The 22,715-nt window shown below is 31.2% G+C and overlaps 1 protein-coding gene across 1 annotated transcript in view; it reads right to left on the bottom strand.

The window, feature by feature from the left end:
- Window positions 1-18,495, bottom strand: part of LOC106055099 (uncharacterized) — a 124,360-nt gene extending 105,865 nt beyond the window's left edge. Inside the window, exons 1-7 of the mRNA XM_056032443.1 lie at window positions 18,326-18,495; window positions 17,629-18,043; window positions 15,705-17,521; window positions 15,268-15,461; window positions 14,453-14,570; window positions 13,797-13,974; window positions 1,511-1,549 (exon numbers count right to left, since the gene is read on the bottom strand). The gene's annotated coding sequence lies outside the window, so the exon portion shown is untranslated. The remainder of the gene's footprint in view (window positions 1-1,510; window positions 1,550-13,796; window positions 13,975-14,452; window positions 14,571-15,267; window positions 15,462-15,704; window positions 17,522-17,628; window positions 18,044-18,325) is intronic.
- Window positions 18,496-22,715: the final 4,220 nt, after the last annotated feature.

The following is a 22,715-nucleotide window of genomic DNA, read 5'->3' as shown; positions in this document are numbered from 1 at the left end:
AAATTTTTTTTTTTAGGAATAGGGGGCCACATATATATAATTTGTATTTACAACTTAGAAAAATATGCTAGCTGTCTATTAATTTACTTGTATACTGTATTAGACATTCAAATTGAGGAATTATAACAAGATTTAGCAATTTTTTAAACTAATTTAACTAATATTTTTAAAAAATTTGTTACTGTCTTTTTACATCACATTCATTCTTCACAACAATCCAGTTATACTTAATGTGAAGTATTTAATTGTGCATAATGTTCCGGAACTCTGGAACTAGCTTTACTAGTTCTTATCTTTGTGACTGCTGTTAAATTACAGCCAGTCAGCATCCACTTGGTTCTTCTGGTTGCATATGTTCAAACAAAAGAAAATATTCTTGTGCATCCAAAAATGTCAAAGTTTAGCATCAAGTCTTTTTAAGTGTGGAAATACAGCTTATGCACCCTTCAAACTGCTTCTCTTTTGGGTCATAATTTGCTAGGAAGTATTTCCTCAGGAGCTGAATCAGCTTCTGTACTAAATGGTGAAGTGAGGATATTCAAAAATGGTTTAAGTTCTTGACGTCTTAACATTTGTTTTCAAATTCCATAAGTCTTGTTCTTTTCTTTTTACTAGAAATAGTTTCACCTTTCAGCAAAGGAAAATGTGTCACAGTCTTAGTTGACATTGCATGATCTAAAGTTCACGTCATGTTAAGAGTTTAAAAGACACGTGGAATTCCTGATGTAGAAAACAGGAAGTAGAATGAATAAAGTTGACTTTGAGTTCAGTCAAGTCAAGTCAGTAATCAAGGTCTATTCACAGTTAAAATAGTAAGGGTAGTAAAAATTTAATAATTTGGTAAAAATCTAATGTAAATAGTACATGAATAAGATGATAATTCTCCTCTCCCTTTTCGAGTTAGTTGTTAGTAACACCAGGTTAGTAGCAACAAAATCATGTAGAAATAGACATGGCTTTATTTAATTTAGTCTGACTGTTGTTGACTTGTAGCACCAAACTGCTGGTAGTCAACTAAACTGTTGAAGGCATAATATATCTTAGCTAATAAGAACTTGAACAACTTCCTTGTGAACAAAACTAAATATAACATTTATAATACTTGTGATCACATGAAATAAATGTAGTAGACTTAAGTAATAAAATTTCTTACAATCTAACTCACTACAATAACACAACCTTTCAGTCTTACATTCTGGAGTCGTCTCCCCTAACTAAGACCCAGTGACGACAATGCCACTTTTGCATCATTCACATCCAATCGCTTACCTCTTACCACAGTCACCATAAAAACACACACACTCCATAACATTTCTGCTTGTCCAACATTCTTTCACTGAATCAAGCCCCAAGCATCCTACTTGTCCATATGTTAGACTTTGCAATGACCATGTTTTTAATCATACTAGTTACATTTAGCAGACACTCTGGCACATATTGGAAATAATAGTGCAAATATTATGACTAATCAAGCTTTAAAAAACACTAAATTAGATTCTTATTTCTGTACCTTGATATCTGTCAACAAAAACAACTGATACATTTGAACCTAAGGAAGAACAAAAAGAATCTGAAATATAAAGTTGTGTAACAAAAACTTGAAAGAGTTCAAGGTAACAAAACTTAATATATAGATATAAATTGCAGATATAGGCGAAAACCTAAAAAATTGGAATTTTATTTTGTAGCTTGATATCTGTTAACAAAAAATTAAACTTCAGTAAAAAGAAGTGTGATTAAACATTTCAAATATATAAATTCATATGTTGCTAATGAAACTGAAAAAAAAAAAGTGGTTCTGGGAGTAATAAGCAGGACTACACATTTGTAAAAACACTGCAGATTATATATAATATATAATAACCATAATCATATTTATTTATTTATTTATTTATAATGGTAATCAAAACTAACATAATATAATATAATATATATAGAGAGAGTTGAATGAATACTTGATGTGCCCCAACAGTTAATAGGACACATGAGGTGCCACATAAGTTAAAAGGACAAGCAGTTGTTAGGACACTTGTGGTGCCCCAACAACTGATAGGACAAACATGAGGTGAACAACAGTTGGTATGATGGATGAGGTGCCCAACAATTGATAGGACACTTAGAGTGCCCCAACAATAAGACCATTGAGTTGTTAGGATGAATGAGATGCCCCATGATAGGATACTTTAGGTACCCCAACAGTTAATAGGAGACTTGTGGTTATCTAACAGTTGGTAGGAAAAAAGAGGTGCCTTACCAACTGATAGGATACTTGAAGTGCCCTACCAAACAATAGGACAAGAGGTGCCCTACAAATTGATAGGACACTAGAGGTGCTCTACCAATTGATAGGATACTTAAGGTGCCCTACCAATTGATAGGATATTGAGGTGCCCCATCAGTTATAAGGACATTTGAGGTGCCTAAAAAGTGTTGAAACACTTGTGGTGCCCCAACAGCTGATTGGACAAACTTGAGGTGGACAACAGTTGGTATGATCGATGAGGTGCCTAACAATTGATAGGACACTTGGAGTGCCCAAACAATTGATAGAACACTTGGAGTGCCCAAAAATAAGATTATTGAAGTGCCCAACAGTTGTTAGGATAAATGAGATGCCCCAACAAATGATAGGACATTTGAAGTGCTTCAACAATAGATACGATACCTAAGGTGCCTCAACAGTTAAAAGGATATTTGAGGTGCCCAGACAGTTGTTAGGACACTTGTGGTGCCCCAATAGCTGACAGGACACACTTGAGGTGCCCAGCAGTTGGTATGAGGGATGAAGTATTCCAACAATTGATGACCATATAGGTGCCCAACAGTTGGAAGGTATTGATATTTTTTGTTTTTGGCACATCAGCACAATTAAGGCTATGTCATGCCCATAATCTCTCAAGGGTTATTCCCCCTTCATAGCTCAAGAGCTAAGTTTTATACAGTTGGGTCATTAAAAACAAGATTCATTCACAGCTCAGATGGTGAAAATAGTAAACATTTACATAAATTAATAAAAATCTATTTTTAATATTATATATTCACAATTGCTTTGCCCTATCACAAATCAAACACTCGTAGACAGTTGAAGGATGAAAAAGGTGCCCCAAAAATCGACTAGACACTTCAGGTGCACCAACAATTAATAAGTAAATAGTATATTGAAGTTGGACAGTGATTGTAAATTTTGACACATGCAGACAATATTTTTATGCCAATGTATATTACATATCTCATCAAGTAATAGTCAGTAATTTTATGCAGTACAAGTATATATATTGCATTGAAGTTGAACTGTAATTGTAAATTTTGACACAGGCAGACAGTAAATTTGTGTATATTATATATCTCATTAGTAAATAGTATGTAAACACTCTTAGACAGTTGAAGGATGAAAAAGGTGCCCCAAAAATCGACCAGACACTTCAGGTGCACCAACAATTAATTAGTAAATAGTATATTGAAGTTGGACAGTGTAAATTTTGACACAGGCAGACAATATTTTTATGCCTATGTATATTATATATCTCATCAAGTAATAGTCAGTAATTTTGTGCAGTACAAGTATATATATTGCATTGAAGTTGAACTGTAATTGTAAATTTTGACACCATAGACAGTAAGTTTGTGTATATTATATATCTCATTAGTAAATAGTATGTAAACACTCTTAGACAGTTGAAGGATGAAAAAGGTGCCCCAAAAATCGACCAGACACTTCAGGTGCACCAACAATTAATTAGTAAATAGTATATTGAAGTTGGACAGTGATTATAAATTTTGACACCGGCAGACAATATTTTTATGCAAATGTATATTATATATCTCATCAAGTAATAGTCAGTAATTTTGTGCAGTACAAGTATATATATTGCATTGAAGTTGAACAGTAATTGTAAATTTTGACACCATAGACAGTAAATTTGTGTATATTTTATATCTCATTAGTAAATAGTATGTAAACACTCGTAGACAGTTGAAGGATGAAAAAGGTGCCCCAAAAATCGACCAGACACTTCAGGTGCACCAACAATTAATTAGTAAATAGTATATTGAAGTTGGACAGTGATTGTAAATTTTGACACCGGCAGACAATATTTTTATGCCAATGTATATTATATATCTCATCAAGTAATAGTCAGTAATTTTGTGCAGTACAAGTATATAGCATTGAAGTTGAACTGTAATTGTAAATTTTGACACAGGCAGACAGTAAATTTGTGTATATTATATATCTCATTAGTAAATAGTATGTAAACACTCGTAGACAGTTGAAGGATGAAAAAGGTGCCCCAAAAATCGACCAGACACTTCAGGTGCACCAACAATTAATTAGTAAATAGTATATTGAAGTTGGACAGTGATTATAAATTTTGACACCGGCAGACAATATTTTTATGCAAATGTATATTATATATCTCATCAAGTAATAGTCAGTAATTTTGTGCAGTACAAGTATATATATTGCATTGAAGTTGAACAGTAATTGTAAATTTTGACACCATAGACAGTAAATTTGTGTATATTTTATATCTCATTAGTAAATAGTATGTAAACACTCGTAGACAGTTGAAGGATGAAAAAGGTGCCCCAAAAATCGACCAGACACTTCAGGTGCACCAACAATTAATTAGTAAATAGTATATTGAAGTTGGACAGTGATTGTAAATTTTGACACAGGCAGACAATATTTTTATGCCAATGTATATTATATATCTCATCAAGTAATAGTCAGTAATTTTGTGCAGTACAAGTATATAGCATTGAAGTTGAACTGTAATTGTAAATTTTGACACAGGCAGACAGTAAATTTGTGTATATTATATATCTCATTAGTAAATAGTATGTAAACACTCGTAGACAGTTGAAGGATGAAAAAGGTGCCCCAAAAATCGACCAGACACTTCAGGTGCACCAACAATTAATTAGTAAATAGTATATTGAAGTTGGACAGTGATTGTAAATTTTGACACAGGCAGACAATATTTTTATGCCTATGTATATTATATATCACATCAAGTAATAGTCAGTAATTTTGTGCAGTACAAGTATATATATTGCATTGAAGTTGAACTGTAATTGTAAATTTTGACACAGGCAGACAGTAAATTTGTGTATATTATATATCTCATTAGTAAATAGTATGTAAACACTCGTAGACAGTTGAAGGATGAAAAAGGTGCCCCAAAAATCGACCAGACACTTCAGGTGCACCAACAATTAATTAGTAAATAGTATATTGAAGTTGGACAGTGATTGTAAATTTTGACACAGGCAGACAATATTTTTATGCCTATGTATATTATATATCACATCAAGTAATAGTCAGTAATTTTGTGCAGTACAAGTATATATATTGCATTGAAGTTGAACAGTAATTGTAAATTTTGACACCATAGACAGTAAGTTTGTGTATATTATATATCTCATTAGTAAATAGTATGTAAACACTCTTAGACAGTTGAAGGATGAAAAAGGTGCCCCAAAAATCGACCAGACACTTCAGGTGCACCAACAATTAATTAGTAAATAGTATATTGAAGTTGGACAGTGATTGTAAATTTTGACACAGGCAGACAATATTTTTATGCCAATGTATATTATATATCTCATCAAGTAATAGTCAGTAATTTTGTGCAGTACAAGTATATATATTGCATTGAAGTTGAACTGTAATTGTAAATTTTGACACAGGCAGACAGTAAATTTGTGTATATTATATATCTCATTAGTAAATAGTATGTAAACACTCGTAGACAGTTGAAGGATGAAAAAGGTGCCCCAAAAATCGACCAGACACTTCAGGTGCACCAACAATTAATTAGTAAATAGTATATTGAAGTTGGACAGTGATTGTAAATTTTGACACAGGCAGACAATATTTTTATGCCTATGTATATTATATATCACATCAAGTAATAGTCAGTAATTTTGTGCAGTACAAGTATATATATTGCATTGAAGTTGAACAGTAATTGTAAATTTTGACACCATAGACAGTAAGTTTGTGTATATTATATATCTCATTAGTAAATAGTATGTAAACACTCTTAGACAGTTGAAGGATGAAAAAGGTGCCCCAAAAATCGACCAGACACTTCAGGTGCACCAACAATTAATTAGTAAATAGTATATTGAAGTTGGACAGTGATTGTAAATTTTGACACAGGCAGACAATATTTTTATGCCTATGTATATTATATATCACATCAAGTAATAGTCAGTAATTTTGTGCAGTACAAATATATATATTGCATTGAAGTTGAACTGTAATTGTAAATTTTGACACAGGCAGACAGTACATTTGTGTATATTATATATCTCATCAAATAATAGTAATTTTGTGCAGTACAAGTATATATAATTGTATTGAAGTTGGACAGTAATTGTAAATTTGGACACAGGCAGTAATTTTGTGCTGATGTATATTATACATCTCAAGTAATAGTCAGTAATTTTGTGCAGTAAAAGTATATATATATTTATATATACATTCTATTGAAGTTGGACAGGGAAAAGATTAAGAAGCACTCTTCAAAGTGATGAGCTATATCAGTGCTAGTATTCAATGACATTACAGGAAGATAATCAGTATTGAAATATATTACTGATAATTTTGATTTTCATTTTTAATTTTTATGTTCTATATTTAGAAAGCAGTTGACAGTATTGTTCTTGTCAAAATTTGGTATTACTGATATTGTGTCCATGTTAAATTTTGTCTTTTTTCAATGTGTAAAAAAATATATATATATGATCAGAACATAAGGTTTTAGAGGTCGCAGATTTAACACTAGTAGATTTTTGTGTTTAGACTATTGTTTATTTTAATGTTTACATTGTATTAATATTGTGCACAATTTCTTGGGGTCTTTAAGTCATTTTTATTTATATTTGTAAGTATATATAGTATTTCTTGAAAATTTTCTGTCTTTTTTTCCTGCTGTGCTTGTTTGTTTTTATATATTGACCAAATCTTGCTTTTGGAACAGGATGTGCTTTAGGGTAAGAGAGTGAGGTCAATGTGTTGCTTGAATCCTCAATTTAATCAAAGTTTTCAGTGCACTGAGTCATCATCATATCATCATTTATATAATTGTAACATTTTGGTATAAACTTCGTTACATTTTTTTTTTACATTATAATATTTTATTAATTTTGTTTTCTCTTTCTATATGACAAAATAATATATTGTAAAGACATAATAATTGATTATGACATTGATTATTAGATTGTTGACAATTTAGTGTGTTATGTTAATCACAATAGTATTGGCTTGATAATATTGTCAGTGATTGTAAACTATAAAAGATATTAGATATCATTATTATCTATAAAAAAAGTACAGAATGCATTGGTACATTTGATAAGTATTAATAGATACATGGATGGATATACTGAAGTAAAGAAAGTTGCTGAATTGTTTGGTCTTAAAGATGAAGAAAAGAAAGATGTTTTGACATAAATGGAAAGGAAAGAAAATCAAGTTGATATTTTAAAGAGTTGGCGAGAGCACAAAGAGAAGAGAGAAATGCAACTAGATGCTGAAAGAAATTAAAAGGAAGCAAAACCAGACAAAGAATCAGAAATTTAAAAAAAAAAACAACTGAAAAATAAAAGCTGCAATTCCAAACAAGGGAGACAAAACAGAAACTACCAAGCGTGAACATATAGAGAATATTTACAAAGCACAAAGAGAAGAGAGAAATGCAACTAGATGCTGAAAGAAATTAAAAGGAAGCAAAACCAGACAAAGAATCAGAAATTTAAAAAAAAAAAAAACAACTGAAAAATAAAAGCTGCAATTCCAAACAAGGGAGACAAAACAGAAACTACCAAGCGTGAACATATAGAGAATATTTACAAAGCACAAAGAGAAGAGAGAAATGCAACTAGATGCTGAAAGAAAATAAAAGGAAGCAAAACCAGACAAAGAATCAGAAATTAAAAAAAAAAAAAACTGAAAAATAAAAGCTGCAATTCAAAACAAGGGAGACAAAACAGAAACTACCAAGCGTGAGCATAAAGAGAATATTTATAGGCAAAAAATGAGGGACCTTAAAGAAACTGATGAAATACTGAAGTTATTTTCAGACTATCTGTAAAACTTGCAATTACAATGAAGATACTTGTTCTAATATATTCATATGTAAACTAAGAGGCAAGACTTTGAGTGTTATTAACTCATTAATAGAGAGAACAAAGAAAGAAATGCATCCTGTTAAAAGCAATATTATTGAAATCTAGATCACCAAAGAGAAATTTATTATCAACATTAAAGACAAGAATCTAATTCTCCAAAAATATAATGTACCAAGAAATAGATAAGGAATTGGAAATCAGAATAGGTAACAAAGCAATAATGTTAATACAAATGAAGTTCCAACTTACAGTATATAATATTGAAGTAAAACTAGAATTTTTTCCAGCATATGTTAATGGTGTACTAGTGAAATATACCACAGTCACTAATGATAAACATGTTAAAACAAGATACTATGACAGGTATAACTAAGAAAATATAACTGGTATAACTAAGATAATATGACATGTAAAACTAAGGAAATATGACAGGTAAAACTAAGAAAATATGACAGGTAAAACTAAGAAAATATGATGGGTAACAGTAAGAAAATTATGCTGGCAAAACAACAAGATATCATGTCCAATAGCGTTTATTGACTGCCCATGGATAACCTCACCTCACCAAAAAAGACTGCTTTTGGCATACGTTCATCACCCATATGGAATACATGCCCTGCCCAGCATAACTGTCAGACCAAAAGAAGTCTCTCTATTTATAAGACACAGAAGAGAGCACATGGTTGCATGCAGCTTCAGAGTGAGAACGCTAGAGGTCACTTACAAAGGCTATGATAACTACTGAATTGATGATAGAACTACTCCTGGCTACTCTCCATTTGAATTGATAATTGGATGCAATCCAAAGAGTCCTTTAACAATATTTTTTTTAAAGTTAATTGAAGGCTATATGTTATTAAAGAATGAATTTGAATTTGTAAACAAAGTAAGAGAAAACAGTTATTTTACTTCTAAAGTAGCAAGAGCTAATTCAGATAAGCAATGAAGAAGACAAAGGAACATAAAAAGTTAACACTGCAACATGAGAAGGCTGATAGAAGATTAAGTTTTTGTGTGGTTGGATTACTGGAAAAATTAAAAGATCTGAAATGGAACTTTATAATTATATAAAAAAAATATGAAATGGAACTTTATAATTATAAAAAAAAAAAAGTCAATTATATGATCAATATTCATGTCGATGGAAATGTGGTTCAGTCTTAGGTTTAGTACTATTTTTAATGTACATAAATAATTTACCAAATTGCATAAGTTCAGGAACAAAAGTCAGATTGTTTCCAGACAATTGAATAATATATAAAACAATAAAATTAACTCAAGATACAGAAATTTTACAAAGAAAATTAGATGAATTACAAAAAAGGGAATCACATTGGAGCATGTCTTTACATCCAGAAAAATGTCAGTTACTTATAGTAACAAAAAAACTAAAACATTAATTTCACTTATCTCATTTATGGCAATAACTCAAGCTCAGATAGGAAAAACCTGCCAAGTGTGCAGCCAAACATTAAGGACTCACCACCCACAAAGGAAAAGTCCTAAGCTAATGACAGTAAATTTATCAATTAAATGTGTTTCTCCACAACTACTTAATTGCAAGTGCAAATGTTGATTAGTGTGCATTGCATCACGAGCGGCGATATTTCCTTTGATGGACAGGTTCTTATGTTCCTTGAGTGTGACTTAATTATTGTTACAAACCTTCCATCGGAATATAAATGAAGACGTCTAACACAGTTATACATCCTTATGAATTTCTTTTTTAAGCACTCAAAGAATGATTTCACTGGGAATTGCAAATACATTTTGATCACCACATTAAGTACAGAGATGAAAAATCTGCGAATTATCACACATTTGCACACAAACGTTTGTAGATATCCTCATCACAATTAAATAGAGATGTTTCGAAACATCACTGGTTACATCGCTTCACAATGTCTCAGTGGATGAGAGATGAGCGTGATACAAACGACACAAATCCCAACTGTTCCTGCACAATCATATACATCTGATGGCTTCTATTTTCATCCTTTTTTTTTTTTAAATTTGTTTTGCAAACGTGCATCAGTTGAATAGCTGGAGCCCAATAAAAAGCTTCAGGCTTGCATTTTCGGCTGACTCCTGTTTTGAGCTTGTCGACCGACAACTTCATTTTGATAAACTGACTGCAACGAATTTTTACGATGGCGTCGTGTTAAATCTATTGAAGGTGGTCTACAAGCATCCGGTTTGAGGGCTGAATCAGCCTCACAAACTTCGCACTCAACTAATGTCGAGTGAGTTGAATCAGCCTCAAAGCTTGCACTCAACTAATTATGTCCCAACTATTATTCAACTGAACTGAAATAACCGGTTATTTCACAAACTCATTCTTCTATGATATTTTTATAATGCCTTTAAACATTCCAAGTTATGATGATGCTTTGTCCAAGGCATTGTAGCACGTGAAAAAAGCAAAACAAGAAAAAGGATGTGCACTGCTGGGTTGTCTACAAATGCACACAGACATAACCAACTATTTTGTCTTGGATCAACAATTCAATTGATGACTATTAATACATCTAGTCCTCAGCTAAAAATCCTCATGTTTAGAACATAATACAATATCCTTTCCTATAAGTACAAAGATGGCCACCGAGACCGATCTTCTTTGAAAAAGTCCTCAACTACATCCTTTTAACATGAAGATGGCTAAAGAGCCCAGTCTTCACTTTTAAAATTCCTGCGTTAATCATTCCTATGAACACGAAGATGGCTAAGGAGTCCAGTCTTCGCTTTTAAAATTCCTCCATTAATCATTCCTATAAACACGAAGATGGCTAAGGAGTCCAGTCTTCGATTTTAAAAGTCCTCCATTAATCATTCCTATGAACACGAAGATGGCTAAAGAGTCCGGTCTTCGCTTTTGAAAAGTCCTAAGCTAAACATAGTAAAGTCATCAATTAAATGTGTTTTCTCCGCAACTATTTAGTTGGTCTGCAAGTACAAATGTTGATTATTGTGTGTTGCATCACGAGCGGCGATATTTCCTTTGATGGACAGGTTCTTGTGTTCCTTGAGTGTGACTTAATTATTGTTACAAACCTTCCATCGGAATATAAATGAAGACGTCTAACACAGTTATACATCCTTATGAATTTCTTTTTTAAGCACTCAAAGAATGATTTCACTGGGAATTGCAAATACATTTTGATCACCACATTAAGTGCAGAGATGAAAAATCTGCGAATTATCACACATTTGTACACAAACGTTTGTAGATATCCTCATCACAATTAAATAGAGATGTTTCGAAACATCACTGGTTACATCGCTTCACAATGTCTCAGTGGATGAGAGATGAGCGTGATACAAACGACACAAATCCCAACTGTTCCTGCACAATCATATACATCTGATGGCTTCTATTTTCATCCTTTTTTTTTTTTTTAAATTTGTTTTGCAAACGTGCATCAGTTGAATAGCTGGAGCCCAATAAAAAGTTTCAGGCTTGCATTTTCGGCTGACTCCTGTTTTGAGCTTGTCGACCGACAACTTCATTTTGATAAACTGACTGCAACGAATTTTTACGATGGCGTCGTGTTAAATCTATTGAAGGTGGTCTACAAGCATCCGGTTTGAGGGCTGAATCAGCCTCACAAACTTCGCACTCAACTAATGTCGAGTGAGTTGAATCAGCCTCAAAGCTTGCACTCAACTAATTATGTCCCAACTATTATTCAACTGAACTGAAATAACCGGTTATTTCACAAACTCATTCTTCTATGATATTTTTATAATGCCTTTAAACATTCCAAGTTATGATGATGCTTTGTCCAAGGCATTGTAGCACGTGAAAAAAGCAAAACAAGAAAAAGGATGTGCACTGCTGGGTTGTCTACAAATGCACACAGACATAACCAACTATTTTGTCTTGGATCAACAATTCAATTGATGACTATTAATACATCTAGTCCTCAGCTAAAAATCCTCATGTTTAGAACATAATACAATATCCTTTCCTATAAGTACAAAGATGGCCACCGAGACCGATCTTCTTTGAAAAAGTCCTCAACTACATCCTTTTAACATGAAGATGGCTAAAGAGCCCAGTCTTCACTTTTAAAATTCCTACGTTAATCATTCCTATTAACATGAAGATGGCTAAGGAGTCCAGTCTTCGCTTTTAAAATTCCTCCATTAATCATTCCTATAAACACGAAGATGGCTAAGGAGTCCAGTCTTCGATTTTAAAAGTCCTCCATTAATCATTCCTATGAACACGAAGATGGCTAAAGAGTCCGGTCTTCGCTTTTGAAAAGTCCTAAGCTAAACATAGTAAAGTCATCAATTAAATGTGTTTTCTCCGCAACTATTTAGTTGGTCTGCAAGTACAAATGTTGATTAGTGTGCGTTGCATCACGAGCGGCGATATTTCCTTTGATGGACAGGTTCTTATGTTCCTTGAGTGTGACTTAATTATTGTTACAAACCTTCCATCGGAATATAAATGAAGATGTCTAACACAGTTATACATCCTTATGAATTTCTTTTTTAAGCACTCAAAGAATGATTTCACTGGGAATTGCAAATACATTTAGATCACCAGATTAAGTGTAGAGTCTCAATGAATGAGAGATGAGTGTGATACAAATGACAATCCCAAATGTTCCTGCACAATTATATACATGTAATGGATTAAATCTTTTTTTTTTACATTTGTTTTTCCAATGTGCATCAGTTGAATATCTGGAGCCAAATAAATAGATGCATCATGAGCGGCAACATTTCATTTGGTGGAAACGTTCATACTGATTGTTCTTTGAATGTGTTAGGGTTAGGATTTTTTGCATGCAATTGTATATCATATCACATGGAATAGTAGATTTTTGTTTTCACATTAACTCCCAACATGAAAATATAATGCACATTTTTCCACACCTTAGAAATGAAACAGTATTCAAGTCAACTTAATATGTCATTATATTGCACATAATCACAAGAAACCATGAATGTTTTTTGTCACACTATCACACACTGAAGAATTGAAAAAGTTTATTTAGTTAAAGATCTACATGAAGTCAAGTCAACTTGTTTATGCAATAGTACATCATATCACTGTGAATTGTAGATCCTTTTTTTTTTGTCCAATTAAGTACTGGGGTGTAAAGACCATGCACATTAACACATAGTTGCTACAATAGTAACTTGAATCATCCCAATCTCCAAGTGGCAAAGTGAAAGTTGATGGTGATTCACAACTTTTCATTTTTGTGTTTGAATTCCATATTTAGAATACATTACTATTGAATTAATCCAAATGACAAAGAATCCAATTCCATTATTTGTTGAAATATATTTACATTTATACAGTTGGAATTATTTCAGAGCAATTCAGTTTTTCTGAAAAATTTAATAGGAACATCCACATATTTTAACTGAAATTAAAATGGTATATCACTAAGTTTAACAAATGAAAATTCAGTTTACTTTCATAACTAGACACTACTAAAACAAATACAATACACATTTCTTTAACTAGACAGGTGAACTTACAAGTTGTGTGTGAAGTTGTTATGTGTTTGTGAAGTAATTACTGACATGATTATATACAAAACAAATACAGCAACAATGCACATACAACATACAACTAATGCAGGATCATCGCTTTACAAAAAATAAATGCTGTGAAGTATAAGAATATTTCTTACCTTATTCTGACTATGGCTCCATTTGAAGAAATGGCAGATGAACTTAAGATAAAACATGTTGATCATTTGTAGATCGGTAGAATCTTTTCACAGTGAGAGAGAAGCTTAATGTTCCTCCTGCAGCCTTGAAATGTTCATCCTTTTTCCTAGACCTCATGTTTAATAGACCATTTAGTCCCTAGTTGATTTGAGAAAAACTCACTGTTTAACAGATATATATCACATCTAAATGCATTACCATATAATGCAGTATTGATAAAATAGTGCAACTAAATCTTTTTTTCAAATAATTAATTTAAAAAATTTAAATCTAATGCAAACAAATAAATAAAAAACTTGAAAAACAGAGCTAGTTTAAAAATACTTCAAATATCTTTAGTATAAGTACAAGTTTTAAAAATACCTAATTTCCCAAGTTGGCCTTATAAAGCTGCTATATCTGGACTTTTCTTTAAAAACATTTTCAGAAAAAAAAAACACTATACAGATCTGGCTTTTGTTTTGTGCTTTCATTCTAAACTAGCTCTGATTGTCTGAAAGTTTAAGAAACTATTGCTAGGGTCCTAAAAAATACAACAGAATTAGGCGCATAGTGTAAAAACAATGTATCCTAAAGAAAAAGCTCTTGGGTTATAGAGTAGAAAAATATTTATTACCTTGATCTGTAGATAAACTTATGGAAATCTAGGCATCAGTGGAGAATCAGTGCACAATGATTGAGCCACTAACCCACAGATCAGCAACATGTAGTGTCTGTCTTTAAAAAAAAAAAACCTGAAATGTTGAAGCAAATTTACAAATTGAAAGAAAAATGTCAATAATATATTAAAAAAAAAAAAGGAAACAGAGTAATTGCCCTTGCCCATGTTTATAAATTTTCCCCCATAATTATTTTCCACATTCTGACAGAATTGTTAATGCTTCAATTCCACCCTGTTATGATTAAACTTCAATAACATTTTTGTTTGTAATCAGAAAATGTTACATTTTGGTATAGAATTATAGGACAATGCATGCTCTTTTTATATAATACAGTATACTTTCTAAAAACAAAAATATATATATAATAAATTGTCAACCTTACAAATCAGAGGGTAAGTTATTATGAAAATGTATGCACTATTCAAACATTCTTACAGTAAATGTGAAGCAGCTCTTGCATGATTAAGTACACCACTTTATAAAAGTTTACATTTTGGTCCTAATTGATTCCCTTTAGAAGAAAATGTATCTTATAAACCTTAAACTAGAGCAATATCTGAAAATTTGCTGGCCAAACAACCCATGGTTAACCATTGACCATAGAAACAGTTGAGCTTAACACTATCTGACCTATGATCAGATGGTCTGAAACGAGTACTCTAAAACTCTAGACATTGTGTTTTTATAATAGATTTTTTTTATGTTATAAAAATATTTTTTTTTCATTTTGCTATAAGATATTTGACTGGTACACTAGAATTCAACTCACCTATTGTTCTTAGAGAATTACCTAAGTAACCTTGGACACAAACTTGATCTCCTTGGCCTTGGGCTGACATATCCAGACTCCTGAAGTGATTGAAGTACAGTAAAGTACTACCATTGCAAGAAAGGTGTACACACTGTTTGGCAGAGTGACTTGGCAATGAAGACTTGTATATCATAGGGGTGCACTGCTGATAGCTGGTACCCAGAAAACAGTTTAAATCACATTATCTTATTTGATTGACCTAAATTTTAAACTAATAAATGCCTTTGAACATTATATTAGTTATGATGATGCATTGTTCAAGGCTTAGTTATGCATCAAATAAACTTGATCACTATAACAAGAAGGTTGTTTAGCAAACTAAATACCTATAGCTTTTATTATTTTTTTCTATAGTAAAATTAGTTTTGTGAATGAAAATAAAACTTTGTACTCACTGTGTAGCCATCTTCAAAGTGAGAGAGATGAACTAGACACACCAAACATTTATTAATATGTAGTACAGGTAGTGATGGGCAAAAGTTAACTAAAAAGTTGCTAACTTTTAGTTTAACTAAAAAAAATTAGTTAAGGCCAAAGTTTAATTAAAAAAAAATAGTTTAGTTAAAATCCTAGTTTAATTAATTTTTTTTAGTTACAAACTAAAAAGTTTAATTACAAAGTTTACAAACTTTTTTAACATACATACGGTCATACCAATAAATATGTAGATAGATCTATATGTAATTCAGAGAATATATATAATGAATGATAGAGAGGAGAATAAACTAGAGGGTGCACAGGTCACTAGAAAGCCTTTTGACCTTTACCCTATAATGGCCGCTATTCCCGCCTTTTAAAAAAAAATACACGTGCTCATTATATTCCTAGCAAGTTTCGCTGCTTGATAAATCCTGATAATTCCTTGCTTCTATAGATCTACATTTTGCTGCTTTTTTATTAAACACCAGTGTGTTCCTGTATAGCTGCAGGCAAAGAATTTTGCTTTACTATAGATCTAAAAGAAATGTCGACTCTTTTTATTTTAAAACTTTTTACTAGATAGATCTAAAGTTAGAGTCTAGTGACGTCTAGCCTATTAGTATTAGTCTATTACTACTATTAGATCTATAGTCATAATAGTCTATATTTAATTATTTTAGTCTCTTAGTCTTAAGTAGAGTCTAACTCTTAGTAGTCTTAGATCTAAATGTAAATTTAAAATTATAAGTCAATAATATAGATCTATTAGTAGTATTAGTTTAGAGATTCCACTATTCTAGAATTAGAGTCTAGATTAGATCTAGATATATCTAGAAAATTCTAGATTACTTATTAGGCCTATACTCTATACTAAGACCTAAGATGCAAAGATGATAGATCTATAATATTAATGACTATGATAGGCCTACTAATAATAGCCGTCACTATACTAGATCTAATACTAAATTAACTAAATCTAGACTAGATCTACATCTACTTCTATTATAATTATACTTATATCTACTATCTAGATCTATTAGATCTAGATCTAGTATTATATTATAGTATATTATAGATCTAAATACCTATATCTTGTTATAATCATAATTATAATAATCTAAAATCTCTAGATAGATCTAGAGTTACTAAGATATCTACTAGACTCTATTATTAGATCTAGTAGTAGTAGTAGTAGTAACTAGTATTTCTTAAATTATTTTTAGATTAAAATATTAATTTTTTGATCTTGGTCTAGTAGCTAGATCTAATTCTAGATCCAGATTATATTTCTGATCATTTCGTTTGTAGAAGATATTATTAATATTCTAGAATCTATAGTTAGTTAGCGAGTCAACATGCAGTTTTATCATTACTTCTAAAAAGGTAACTTATATTAGAACTTGGACAATTACTTCTAATTTCTTGCTATAATAGTATCATTCTAGTCTAATCTAGTGATTCTATTAAGATCTACATCTATCCCATAAAGACATTTAAATCTTTTTTCATGTGCACAAATAAATGTTTATTACATTTTGCTAAAGAGATTGGTTGTTGTTTATATTTTTTCATTTTTGACTGTTTGTCCTTAAAAAAGGTCAAAATAGTTAGTAAAAGTTTAACTAAAGTTTCTTAGTTTAGTTTAACTAATTTTTTCAATTTGTGATTAACTAAAAGTTTAATTACTTTTTTTTAGTTCAAACTTAGTTTTAGTTTAACTAAAAAAATTTAGTTTAGTTCCCATCACTAAGTACAGGATTATGCTAAACAAATCTGAAACTTGACCAAAACACTGAAAAATGGTAGAGAAATATGTATAAAAAGTTCTTTATTATTTTTAACATGCAATGATAAATTATTTTAGAATTAGCAGTCAAAGAAAAAAAAAGTAAGTCTTACTTAAGCCTTGAAAGCTTTAATTCATAAAAATGCCATCTGATAGCAGATTACCAAGGAATATTTGTTGCTTGGTTGACAAATTGGTACTGTTGGCAGCAGAGAATGTTGCTTGTTAAGCTGATGATATATGGAAACATCATATACTGAGCTAGAATATCTCTTAAATACAATATCTCATGGTATTTTTAAAAAAGTTGTTTCTATGGAAACAATAGTTAAGCCTATAAGTATTACATAGTTTGACTAATTATGTTAAATAAGATATAAAGGAAAAATACTTGCCTTATAATTGGACTTCCCATGATGTTTACCTCTAGTTTCAATTACCTGGCCTGTCTATTTACAGCTTTGGCTATTTATCTCCCAAGCTAAAAGTTGAATCAATACTCAACATCTTGAACTATTTAAAAAAACACTGCAAGCTAAATAAATAATTTTACAATTACAGATTAAGAGGCAATTGTTATCTGAATTCAACCAGATATCAAATAGCTGAGCATTTAAGTAAATAAATTGCATCTAAAAAAATTGCTTAAAAGTAATCACTATACACTTGTAAGGCAATATCTGTAGTTTAATAGTTTTGAAATATTGTGCTTCAAGTAGGATGTTCTATTGAGAATAAACTTTGTCTTGACCATGGAAAAAGAGGGGGGGGGGGGGAGTATTTAAAAAAATATATATTGAAAATAATTACATATAATAGACAAGAAAGTAGATCAGAAAAAAAAAGCAGGGTTGTGGTATCACATATGTTGCCTTGTTTCAAGTCTCCTAGTCCTGCTCTTCATATTAACTACTTGTAGATGGTTTCCATAATCTGTATTGGCACTCCATTTCTTGAATAAGATCTATTCACCATCTTAATCTGAAAAATGTGAAAATATAATTGTATTTAACTTGTTACAATAATCATGACTATATGTACCTAACTCTAAATGCTAAATGACAAATGAGTGTTTTTATGTAAATAATTTCAAAGCAATTACTAAAGACCAAGAGGACAAAGAATATTCAAAATGTTATCTAAGGGTACCCATGATGAAAAAGCTTAGTAAAAAGCACAAATGCTTAAAAAAAAAAAAAAGAAAATTGTTAACATTGATAATGCATTCACCAATGCAAACACTAACTCAAAAGATGGAATTCAAATGAAACATTTAAAAATAAGCATTACAATATTCATAATTTGCCTATCACTTCAGTATACATTATGTTAAAAAAAGGTAAATCCTTAACATTTAAATGAACTACTTGCCTTTTAAGCTCAATACACAGATGAATGGAAAGTATGTCCAGAATTCTTGATGGTTAGAGAACCACAAGAATGAAATAGGCTTGACTAAAAAAACTTCTGGATAAGCTTGCTACACTGCTTTTTCCTGTTCCCTATAACTTGTGGTTCTTTTCATTACCTACATCTAAGGAGCACTAAGCTCTACTCAGCATCTTAACCTGAAAGTTGTAATAAAATGTGTACAGGCAGATAAACACAAATACAAGTCTTAGTTAAGTGAGATTTTGACTAAACTTCATAATGAGATAATCCCCAATCGATCTAGCTCTCTAAATGTCAAAGTGAAGAAAATAAGTTTTATTGTTATGCATACATTTGAAACTAATTACCATAAGGCTAAGAGATAACAGAAAACATGTATTTTGAGATTTTGATAGGAAAATATTTAAACATTTTCAATTAGCATGCAAAAAAAGCAACAAAAAAAAAAATGCAATTAAAATATACAAATACATAGAAAAAATATACTTGCTTTGATAGATCTGTAGTAAGAAACTGGTTCTTATTTAACATACATGAAAAGAACTGAATTAAATTAAAGTAGTTAAATGTAACATTGGAAAGGACCACTTGCCTTAAGAAAAATTTGGTACAAGCTTGCTACAATTCTGATTATTTGTGCTTTATAGTTCATAGTTCTCATAATCTGTATTTATGCTCCATTTCTAAATCACTCGGTTGTAAACTGCATTTGGAACTGAAAATGTTATATAAAATATGAGAATGTGGATAGAATGTTATGGCTGCAAAGAGAAAGAGTTTGTTTTGAAAATACTGACTTTATTACCAAATTAGTAAGGCTAAACCTGAGTTTACCTATCTCAATAAATAATACATCAAGGTAATGAGGCTTCTCTAACATGCATATATTTAAAACTAGTTACCAAAAACTAAGATAACAGAAAAGTATACGAAGTGTTATGTTAATATTAAAAACAAGTTTAATTAGCATGCAATACAAAGTCAAGAAAACTATACTATTACTTACTGTGCTGCTCAATATCTATATATACCAATTGCCTGCCTATTCTTTATTAAGCAAGCATCAAAAGAAACTTAAGTCTAAATTACATAAATTATAGCATTTGAAGCAATGTCTTTGGAAAAGAAAAAAACTTGATCATCTTATCTTCACTACTTTCCATCACAACACCCTCACCTGTTCCTTTGTTGAACTGCTGCGGCACCACACATGATCTGTTGACTGTCCTCCTTCACTTCACCCACAGGCTGTACACAATCTTGTTCTGAACATGTTTAATGTGACATGAAACTTGTGTTGAAGCTTTGGCTGCTAACAACAAAAAAAGTATTATTTCATTATTTCAAGATGCCGTTTTTTTAATTACAAAATGTTCTATAAAATCAGAAAAAATTTTCTTTAAATGTTATATAAACATTGAAAACATTCTCAAATTGCATGCACAAAAAATAATAAAAAATAAAATAAAACAAACATAAAAAAAAAAAATACATGCCTTGCTAGATCAGTGTTCCACAGCTTTCCTGTTCTTAATAAACATACACCAAAAGAAACTATGAAATTAAATTTAAAATTTAAATTATATTGAATAGATTACTTGCCTTAAATACAACTTTGTGGCATAGCACTTTACACATGTTTCAACTTCTGACCAGTTCCTCGCAAGTGAAGGTTCTAATCCTCTGATAACTAGACATTGATCTGAAAATGTTCCAAAATCTAATTATGATAATGAATACATAAAACATTTATGCAGAGTTGTTGAGTTTAAGTCTGTTTGAAGATAAAATTTCAACTTAACCATTAAAACCTTTTTTTTTTAAACTAGATCTATAAAATTTATATGAAGCTAAATGATTAATTATCTAACAATTATTCTTAAAATAATTTTAATTAAAAACATGCTCCATTTGCATGCAATAACACAAAAGGTAAAGCAACAAACAAACAAAAAGAATGAAACTTATAAAGACACTTGCTTTGCTGGATCAGCGGTTTCATCGCTTGCCCTTGCTTAGTAAAAACATTTTTATGATAATAAATCAGAATAGTTAAATTCTAGCTTTGTATGACTACTTGCCTTAAAGAATGCCGGCATCCTTGATTCACCATTTTTTTTAAAAGTGTTTTCATTTCTTGTCTGTTTCTCAAAGGTAATAATTACCAGCAATCTTTATGATGTTCCCATTGTATATTACAAAGAAGAGATCTGCATTTTTATCTGAAAGAAAAAAAAATCTGCACAGTTAAAAATTATTTATTGCAACACTCCTGTTTAAAATATAATTGGTTGGTAAATTTTTTAGATCTAACTTATATTTCTAGCATAACAAGGCACCATCTTTAATACAAAGGACTGTGAGGGTAATGGATAAGTAGACAGTCTTTAATACAAAGGTTATGGATGTGTAGGCACCATCTTTAATACAAAGGACAGTGAAGATTATGGATAAGCAGACACAGTCTTTAATACAAAGGTTATGGATGAGTGACACCATCTTTAAAATGTAGGTTGTGGATGAGTCACACCATCTTTAATACGTAGGTTGTGGATGAGTGACACCATCTTTAATACGTAGGTTGTGGATGAGTCACACCATCTTTAATACGTAGGTTGTGGATGAGTGACACCATCTTTAATATGTAGCTTATGGATGAGTCACACCATCTTTAATACGTAGGTTATGGATGAGTGACACCATCTTTAATACGTAGCTTATGGATGAGTGACACCATCTTTAATACAAAGGTTGTGGATGAGTGACACCATCTTTAATATGTAGGTTATGGATGAGTGACACCATCTTTAATACAAAGGTTGTGGATGAGTGACACCATCTTTAATATGTAGGTTGTGGATGAGTGACACCATCTTTAATACAAAGGTTATGGATGAGTGACACCATCTTTAATATGTAGGTTGTGGATGAGTGACACCATCTTTAATACAAAGGTTGTGGATGAGTGACACCATCTTTAATACAAAGGTTATGGATGAGTGACATTATCTTTAATACGTAGGTTATGGATGAGTGACACCATCTTTAATATGTAGCTTATGGATGAGTGACACCATCTTTAATACGTAGGTTATGGATGAGTGACACCATCTTTAATATGTAGGTTATGGATGAGTGACACCATCTTTAATACAAAGGTTATGGATGAGTGACACCATCTTTAATATGTAGGTTATGGATGAGTGACACCATCTTTAATACAAAGGTTATGGATGAGTGACACCATCTTTAATACAAAGGTTATGGATGAGTGACACCATCTTTAATACAAAGGTTATGGATGAGTGACACCATCTTTAATACGTAGGTTGTGGATGAGTGACACCATCTTTAATACGTAGGTTGTGGATGAGTCACACCATCTTTAATATGTAGGTTGTGGATGAGTGACACCATCTTTAATACGAAGGTTGTGGATGAGTCACACCATCTTTAATACGTAGGTTGTGGATGAGTGACACCATCTTTAATATGTAGCTTATGGATGAGTCACACCATCTTTAATACAAAGGTTATGGATGAGTGACACCATCTTTAATATGTAGGTTATGGATGAGTTACACCATCTTTAATATGTAGGTTATGGATGAGTGACACCATCTTTAATACAAAGGTTATGGATGAGTGACACCATCTTTAATATGTAGCTTATGGATGAGTGACACCATCTTTAATATGTAGGTTATGGATGAGTGACACCATCTTTAATACAAAGGTTATGGATGTGTAGGCACCATCTTTAATACAAAGGTTATGGATGAGTGACACCATCTTTAATACGTAGGTT

The sequence above is a fragment of the Biomphalaria glabrata genome, chromosome 6, assembly GCF_947242115.1.
Source record: "Biomphalaria glabrata chromosome 6, xgBioGlab47.1, whole genome shotgun sequence".
In the NCBI taxonomy this organism is placed as follows: Eukaryota; Metazoa; Mollusca; class Gastropoda; family Planorbidae; genus Biomphalaria; species Biomphalaria glabrata.
The sequence above is the reverse complement of the archived record's forward strand: the minus strand, read 5'-3'. Positions and strand labels throughout refer to the sequence as shown.